This window comes from Poecile atricapillus, chromosome Z (assembly GCF_030490865.1).
Source record: "Poecile atricapillus isolate bPoeAtr1 chromosome Z, bPoeAtr1.hap1, whole genome shotgun sequence".
Taxonomy (NCBI): Eukaryota; Metazoa; Chordata; class Aves; order Passeriformes; family Paridae; genus Poecile; species Poecile atricapillus.
In genome coordinates this window covers 50,249,449-50,258,878 of record NC_081289.1, presented here as the reverse complement: position 1 = coordinate 50,258,878, position 9,430 = coordinate 50,249,449, and positions in this window count along the sequence as shown.

Genomic DNA, 9,430 nt, shown 5'->3' with positions numbered 1-9,430 from the left:
TGCCTCTAATTCCCTAAGGGGGTGATTAGCTCATGATAACAATGCTCCCTTGAGTTGTTTTATTGCTTTTATAAAAAGACTTTATTGTGGGGGAAATGTTTATTTTTATGCAGGAGGAAGATGGAGCTGACAGTTGAGACTAGTGAGTGACTGCAGCTGTTACTCCTGAGCCGTGGTGCAAACCTTGATATATTTGCTCATTTCTGATACTCCTTGGACAATCACAATATGCTGGCTGGTAATTAAGCTCCTGCTGAACTCACAGTGTGAAGACAGAAAATAAATATTTCTGGTTCTGCCAGAGGTGAGCAGTTAAAACAAAACAAGACAAAGTAAAACAAGAAGTCCCTTCTAGTGCAGGGATCATAACCCCCAGAGTCTGGAGTATTTCGATGCTCTGGAAGGTGCTGGATTGATTTCTGTGCATTGTTTCCCAACGAAAGATCCCTGTAAAAGTACAGAAAACAGAAAATTCAAGTCGGTAAATTAATAACATTTCATTCCTTGCAAAATTATGACAGCATGATTTCTAAGCATGAAACCCCAATATCAGTCAATGGATTAATTGTAGGTCTCTGACTGTTGACAACTAAAGTTATTCAGACTTATCTAAGCCTGCTGCTTTCAGACCTTTTCCTCCTCTCTTTCCCCACAACAGGTATGCTCCAGAACATTGCTCTTACAGCACCTCACTGTACAGAGCGGTGTAAGAAATGTTGTCTTTTCCTGCCAAGTTGTCCAGCTCCTTTTTCATGTAAACAAAAGGACTCTAGCCCAAAGACATGTATATTTGAGACTTGCCTGTTGATAACTAGGCAGTAGATTTTTAAAGAATTATAATACTTGGTTGCAAAATTGGTTCATTACAGATGAAAGAGGAAAAAGAATGCTTAATTGACTAAAGAAGAATCAAAAAATGTGGCTTTTTTCTTGTATGGAATGTCCACAAAGAAAAATAAGCCAGTTTGCGAAACAAGCATACACTTAAGAGCTGCTTGCTATAGCTAATAATATAAAACTTCTTCAAGGAGAGTAATATGAGCAGAATGTCTCATTCTAGGTGTCACTGTAATTGTTTTAATATTTAGAGCTAAATTTTCTGAAATTTTTCCTACTTTTAATACAAACAGTTCTTGTGAGGATTTCTAAACCTGAGGCTATTGGCATGCACATTCATCACTGGCACATGCTCTCAGCTTCATCTTTTATTTTTGTTTCAGATCTCCCTTTGTCCTTTTGTTGTAGTGATAGATATCTGATATCTTCCTTCTCTCTCAGAAATTATCTTGTGTTAAAACCAGACAGTTTACTGCCTTTAATGATTTATGAAAGGCTCAGCAAACAGATGGATCATGTCTGGATTTATTCTGAATCATTTGGTCATGGTATCTCAACACACATTTGTTAACTTCATATCCATCAGATGAAGAACCATAGAATAATTAGGACTGAAAGCAACCTTAAAAATACTTTACTTTCAACTCCCCTGCCGTAGATATATGCAGGAACCCTCAAAATTTACTTTTTAGATATCAGTACAAGTCTCAGGGTTGGTGGCCATGAGATACAGCAATTTTTAGCAACTTCATTTCACGTGTGGCCTTACATATTTACATATAAGTTTGTATCTGTATATCCCAAATTACAGAATTCTTCAATTCTAAGAAAACTTTCCTGCTACCTTTAAATGTAAAGATAATCCTCAATATTTGTCTTTCTAGCGTTGAATATTTTGAAAACTCAGTGCTGTCTTTGCCACCAACGTGTAACTTGCAAGGGGAAATAAGCATGTAAGGATGACTACCTCCACAGCAAACTGCAAGTGGATTATGTGCACGTGCAAAAGCAGGAAGGCTCACATGACAGATAAAATCTTGGCATACTTGTCCAAAAAGTCCCTAATCTCAGGACTGGAATAAGAAAATTAGGTGTGTGATTCAATATCCTTTTTATGATTTATAAAATAAAAATGTAAATTATAAAATGTACAATTTATTAATATTATTATAATATTATTAAATTATAAGTATTATTATAAATTTAGAATTTCAAATAAATTATATAATTTTATTTTTTATTTATAAATTTATTTCAGATTTTGGTACGAATGTTTGGCAAAAAACCGCTGGATTTAATGATGGCTACGTATATGACATCTTTTTACTGGTAACTGCTTCCTACAAGTACGTAAGCAGTACACTCACCCTCCCAAGAAAAAAAAAAAAAATGGATAAAAGATGATTCATCGTAACAAAAATTCTTTTTTGTCTGAATAAGACCAGTCCAGCCAATCTGACCAGTTGTATGACTGGGCTTTTGATGATATTCAGACAAGGACAGGTGTAGCATAAGTATTGGATCAAAGTGTTAAAATGTCTGAGAGTATTAGTGAAAAAGGAAACTCTGAAGGAACTCACACATTGTCCGTAAGCACATTTTGTTTCCTAGGTAACATCTCCCAGTGATAACGGTCACACATGCAGAGCTGCACATGGAAGCCATTTGCTGTGTACAACTTTCACTGGTTGATAGCACTGCCTGGTTTTGAGCACCATTTTGGCATAATATCTCTTAACTACAAAACAAACAAGTACATACCACACCTCTGAACACTCTTGCAATTTGCACTGCAGCTGGTAATTGTAAAAAAACCAATTTCAGTCACAATGAAATTGAAATGTTTGGAGGTACTTGGGTCATTAGGCTGTTCTGGAGGCAAAATTCTAGAATCTTCTCACTATTTGTAGATGAGGCTTGATAACAACACAGGCTCCCCCACGTGAAAAAAAGCAGGAACTGCCCACTTGATCTTTCTGTTACTCTTCTATTTAGTAGTCTATAAATACATCCTGTGTAATAAAAGCAAGGGCTTTATGTGAGCAGTTTAACTCTTGAGTTCTCATTTTTCCTAAAAGAATAAATTAAATATTCATTTAAACAGAAAGAAGTATTGTATCATAAAAATAATTCAGGAATGTGCAGGTCTAATGAATTGTGATGTACAATTTTATTCCACTTTACAATTAATATTTCGCAGCAATTTAAGGTTTCTTTAAAAATTATTGGTTTTTTTCTATCTAGGCAATATAAGGTATTTTATTGTGCCCTATTGTCAGTCAGAATTACGTATTTAATTTAATAATTTTTACCTTATAAGTTAAGTTCCAAGAGTGCTTTGCAAAATTTGTTTGCTTGTCTATGTATGATTGCATATACAGTTATGCTTCTCTATAAATGAGACAGCGTGATTAATATTAAAAACAATTTTAAGGCATTTTTATGATTTTTACTGTGATGAAAATATTGCCTCTTAATGAACCCTAATGAAACAGTACTTTACACACAGTGTGAAAAGTTGCCAAGAGGTGTAAACCAATTATTATGACAAAAAGCATGAGTTTGGAAGAACCATTTCTCTCATGAGGAACATGTGTGAAAAAGCAGAATGAAGAAATCCTTAGGGAAAAAATTAATTCTAATAAGCTTCCATGCGTGCACAAAAACTGTGTAAATCTAGGCTCCAAGTATAATGGGTAATACAGTAATCACCTAGAAACTTGAAATAAGAATCCTAAATAGCTATCTTGCCAGTGTGTGAACAAAGCTTAGTTGCCATTGCCAAATGACAATAATTTCATGCTGGGGATGACTCAGGTGCAGGCTCTGGACACATTCCCCTCTCAGAGGCACATACCTCCTCTCTGGACTACCCAGCCACTTGCAGTAATTCCTTTGATGCTCTGCTTTCCTTCCCTTTCATGATTGCTTCCTTATGTCCTGCGGTGTTCTACACTGTCTGTGCAGTTTTTGTCATGGGTTACTTTGAGGAAATGAGGGTTCAAATAAATATAGAACCTTGATAAAATTATTAATGCAATAAGGTAGAAAATGAAAAGGAAAAGCATTTCTAGAATCACTGATGCTTTTTGTCTTTGGCAGGCTCTATCTTCTTTTCAGGCCTGTCATTTTATGACACCAGCAAAATCTTATTAGAAGGGGCACAGTATGCTAAGTAGGAAGGTGCTAGAAGTTTAACTGATACAACTGTCATGTACCTGGCAGACTAACTTTTCCTGATATATGAAGTACCCATGCACAGATCTTTGCTGTGAAGGATCTGCCATGTGTGAAGTTCAGTCCCATGAACTGACTAATTCAAACCATGTGCATTCATAAAAAAAGTATAGGGGTGTTTCTGACTAGAGACTTTACTGACAGAGTACAAATATCCTCTCTGTAAATATATATTCCTCTGTACACCATTGAGCAGTGGCAAAGAGTTAATTCTTCTGAGAATCTTCTATCCATCTAATGTTTTCCACTTTATACAGTGGAAGAAGTTCAAAGGCTACTCTAACAACAAAGCAGTTCCTTTTCTACGGATGTGTAGAAGCAAGAGACTGTGTGCAGTGTAATGCAGGGAGGACACACTGAAAATACCCAGGAATATTTCAAATCTGGTCACCCATATGGATTATTCAATAGGAATAATACAAGATACAAGAGCTGGTGAATATGAAGAGGTCAAAAGCAAAACAGAAATTAAATTCTGGTGGAAGAAAGTGCAATGGAATTGTTCTATTTCAGCATAAATCCAGCTCTCCATTAGGAAGAGGCAATTTTTTTTTTTTTTAAAACTTGCTTATCCAGTTCCCATCAACATCATCTTGGACACTCCTATGTCACAGACTTCCTCACATATCTGCAAAATTCCGACTTGCAAAACTTCAGTCTCCTCCTAGACTTCCAAGAAATATTCCCTTATGTCTAGTATCTCCCATGTATTTGTTTCCTTTACAATTTGTTAAGAAAAGTGGGACTTATAAAATTAAATGTAAACTGTTACATACTCAAGCACAGTAAACAAAGACCATGCAGTCTAATATCAGTAGTCAGTAGTAGATGAATCCTGTCTCAAGCATCCATAATTTTTCATGAAGTTTGACCATGTAGATATTAAGGCAGAGAAAATGATATTGGAGAATATATTTTCAATACTGTTCCTTCATCTTTCTCTCAATTTGCTTAGCCCTGCAAAACTTCTCTGCCTGGAATCCAGAGGCTCTTGAAACCAGCTGGTCAGGGGCATCCAGTTAATCAGTACCACTAACATCCCCTAGTTGAAGTGCTTGAATGCCACTCACTTGTGTGTTTTCTGGTCACTGATGTTGCCAAGTTTCATAGCAATGGCCATTTTTCTCTCTGCTTATTTTTCACTATCTAGCTGTACTTCTTTTTTCCATAAATACATTTTTCTTTACCTTTTTTTCTCACTCCTATCTACTCATCTTGTATGTGTGACTAATTTTAATTACTCTTGCATTCCCCTCTGGGAAGTGAACAGGAGGCTTGATATTGCTTTGGATTGGTGCCCAAAAGGAAAGGCCACTTTCATTGGCCACTTGTGTATTTTCAAATAAGAGAACATTACTAAAATTGTGAAGCAAACCCACCTCAGGAATGCAATAAACTGGAGAGGAAGAGTGTTCCATGCTTTTCTCACACAAGATGCAGACAGGATATGGAGCTTTGTCTGTACTCTACGTGATGAAAGTAGATCAGATGAAGTGGGACAAATCCAGTGTGGCCCATGAGCTAGTTCTGCTCAGTCATACTTTCACATGTCTGGGGTGTTACACAGTCCAGCTTCTGGTTTTCAGCTCTTAGCTGCCCTGTGCCATGGGATGTTCCATCCTCACAGCAAGGCACTTTTTTGTCCATCGTGTGTGTCTCCAACAGGCAGCAGCATGACTGCTATGGTAAAGGAGATGAACTAGCTCACACAGCAGCAATGGCTTGCTGCATGTGACTGTCCTAGATGGGCATGTAGTCTAGACTGCCAGCTGGGGAAAGAGGAAATAAAGTAGGAATTCACCACAAAGGAAGACAACTGAGTAGAATCTGAAGCTAAAAATATAATTTTTATTTATCTTAGCACATTTCTCAAGCATTCCAATAGGTAATTCACATTAAGAACAGAAAATGCCTCTGAAGCACAATGTCTTCAGAGAAAAATGGAAAAGAAATTTGAATTGCTACATGAGAAGCATTAGAAATCATGAGAACTAAAACAAATGTATTGAGAAAAGTGGAATGTGCAACAGTGATTTCACTACAGTAAAATGGAGAGGACTTCTAGGCATGTAAGTCTCAGAGATTTGGAGTAGCTGGGAAGCTGGCAGATATTTTAGCATATCATTAGTGTGTCATCAGCAACAATTTGTTAGCAGCTAGTCTATTTTAAAAAGAAATAATTCATGGCCTTTGTGAGCCTGAATCAAATGTGATATCTTTCTAAATCAAAATAAACTCAATAAACACTTCTCTGCCAATTAACCTACTGGCAGCAGCACTGACTGATTACTTCTGTGACTATCTCAGTTTTCATGCAAGAGTGATAATTTTACTAAAAAAAGATTTTTCATTTTTCATTTTTTTTCATTTGCTTGTTCATTTTCTGGTCAAGTTTCTCACTAATGTTATTACAAACATGCATTTCTTTAAGGCAAAGTTTTAAGGGCCTTAAGCTCAGAAAAATAATTTTGTACAGCCAATCTCTAGAATCCCCTTTCTCTTTTCCTTCTAGCCTGCTCAATCACCTGGGAAGTATGAGAATCATAAATACTGTCAATTTCTCCAGTAGAATTTCCTGTATGTTTACTGTTCTGCTCCTGACCATGACCAGCTGTAGTGTAGTCTGACATATCTTTCAAGCCTGGCCCATGAATGGTTCTCCATTCATCTCCTCTTCAGTACATGATTTATTAGACACTGCTAGATCAAATCTAATGAATATGACTCTGAAAAAAGAAAAATCCTGCTTGAAATGGTCTTCCCAAAAGCTCAGTGGTTTCTGTAGTCATTTGCCATGTGGGAAACATACACTCAGATTTGTCTAAGGGGATATGAACTTTCATTTCCCAAGACACTTTTGTAACCACTGGATTGTCAGATATCTTTAGGTGAAATACTCATCATAACAGTTTTCTCCACCTCTAATGTCAGCTTCTAATGTCCTTGGGCACTTAGTGTCCTAACCACTAAGTCACACATATATGAAGTTATGCTTTCTCTGGCTCCAAGAATATATAACCAGTCTACACAGATGGAATCAAAATGTTCCATTGCCCTCTGTCATAGCTTGAATAATATGTTTCCTTAGGACATGATGTGAATTTAAATTATGAATGTCTGGTTTAAAAAAAAAAAAAAAGAAGAAAGCTTGTGTCACTATTGTTTCCTATGGTGTTTTGGAAGTGAGACCTGAGTTTCTGAAGACTTATATATCTCAAAAAAGATTCTGAAAATTGCATTTGAAGAGAAATGACATCTTCTGTCAATAGTGTTCAGTACATGATGAATGCTCAGCCTGAAACACTGTCCCCATCCTTCAGCATTTCTGTAGGGAAGATTTTGCAATTGAGCCCATGATATCCTTCAAATCAAGCAGATGTCCAAGGAGAGTATTAGATATCCCAAACAAATATTATTTACGCAAATTCCTACACAGATGCATTCTCTGCTCTTACAAGAGTTCTTGCTGCATTAAAAATCATGAGAAGACTGGATAGAGTGTGATAGTAACATTGAATCACAGTCCATTTAGTACATTTAGTTCAAGTAACAATAACTGTGCTCTGAAATATACATAACTTTCCTTTATAAATAGGTGAAAATTCTTCATTCTTAGCCAAATTAAAAAAAAAAAAAAATCAGAAAATGAATTATATGGCTCAGATATGATAAATCAAAGATCTTCATTTAGGATGTACCTTCAAATGACCTCTATACAGGGAAGATTTACGTACAAAGGAACCAGTAACATTTATCAGGAAAAACCCCAAATCACGACACTGTGTAATTTATGTGCATTAAGTCCTCTACAGTTATGAAACAGGATGTTCAAGAAATTAAGTCAACTTGTCATGGAATAAACTATAGTTTAGATGTGCCAGATTTTACAACTGCAGAACTCCCTCCTCCTTTAGCAGCCTGGTACTCATAAAAGAGTTGGTTTTATTTATAGAGACAATTTTCCAGTTTGATCAATTGTGTTGGTAATGTTAAAATGGAAATAATAAGTGCTGATTGAGAACAATTAATAGCTAATTTGACAAATTGTTTCAGGGGAAACAAGACATTGCTTATTTTGTTGGTTCAGAAGGTATTAAAGTCAGTTCTTGAGAAGAAACAGTGATCTCATGTTGCAGCGGCCTCAGGGAGACAAAGAGTTACATTGTCCCACCCCAAACCCCTTGTGAAGGGCGGCCCAGGAGTTCTGATTGGGTTTGAGTCCCTGGGGGGTTCTCCCTTGGTGTGTTTCTAATGGTCCCTGACCCTGAACTCCACCCTCAAAGGTGTAAACCCTCGGTTCTGTCCCTCAAAAACCCCTGCTGTGCCTCTGTTCGGGGCTCTCTGTTCTGGACCTGAGTTTGTTCCCATGCTGAATAAATAAATGGTTTCATGAACGGGAGCCCGTCTCGTTGGTGTTTCATGCTGGTCCCCAGAACCCTGCTGCTTCCCTGGACAAGATCCTGAGGTTGCAGGCTGCAACAATCTCAGAGTAAATGAGGGTTCTTTTCAACACTTGCACTTAATACTGAGCATGTTAGAGGATATGGTTCATACCATGTAGTTTGTTATTCTAGGGTACTGCTGAGTACAAAGCCCCCTAATTTTTAAGGAGGGTAAGAAAAAATCTGGGCAGTGGTATTTCAAAGCCTTGTGGATATGGCACTTAGGGACATGGTTTAGTGATCAACTTGGCAGAGGTGGATTAATGGTTGTATTAAATGATCTTAGAGGTCTTTTCCAAACTAAACAATCTGTGATTCTGTGATATGTTATAATCAAAGCTTTTTCATAGGTCTGATTTCTTCATACCCAGAAAGGGGAAATGGGGCTTCAATTTTGCAAGCATCCCAACCAAAAAATGCTTCAAGAAAAAGGAAAGAAACTGAAGAGGTTTATCTCTTTAATATCAGCTGAATAAGTACAATTATTGATTGCTATCAAAGAATTGATCTGATATTTGACTATCACGGATCAGCTGTTACTGAAACACAGAAGAATTTGAAAGTCTTTTTTTTTTCCTGTTTTCCTGCTGAATATTTGGACATTGAAATTTTTATTTTTTGCTTTATTTCTTATCCTGCTCATTTTAGACTCAAAACAGTATATTTCATACTTACTGGTTAAGCATTTCTAAGAGGAACCTGATACATGAGATTTAAGTGGATTCTTTTGTTGTTCACATTCTTATTTTTTCTTGCTTTTTACCTTAGCATGCTGGTCTTTCAGCTCAGAAAACTGAAGTTGCCCATGCAGGATGATCCCATGTAAAAATTACACGTTCAGCACTCTTTGCATCACAGACTTAAAGGGGTCCATTTCCACATTACTGGATTAATGTAAAGACTGTATAAGTTCA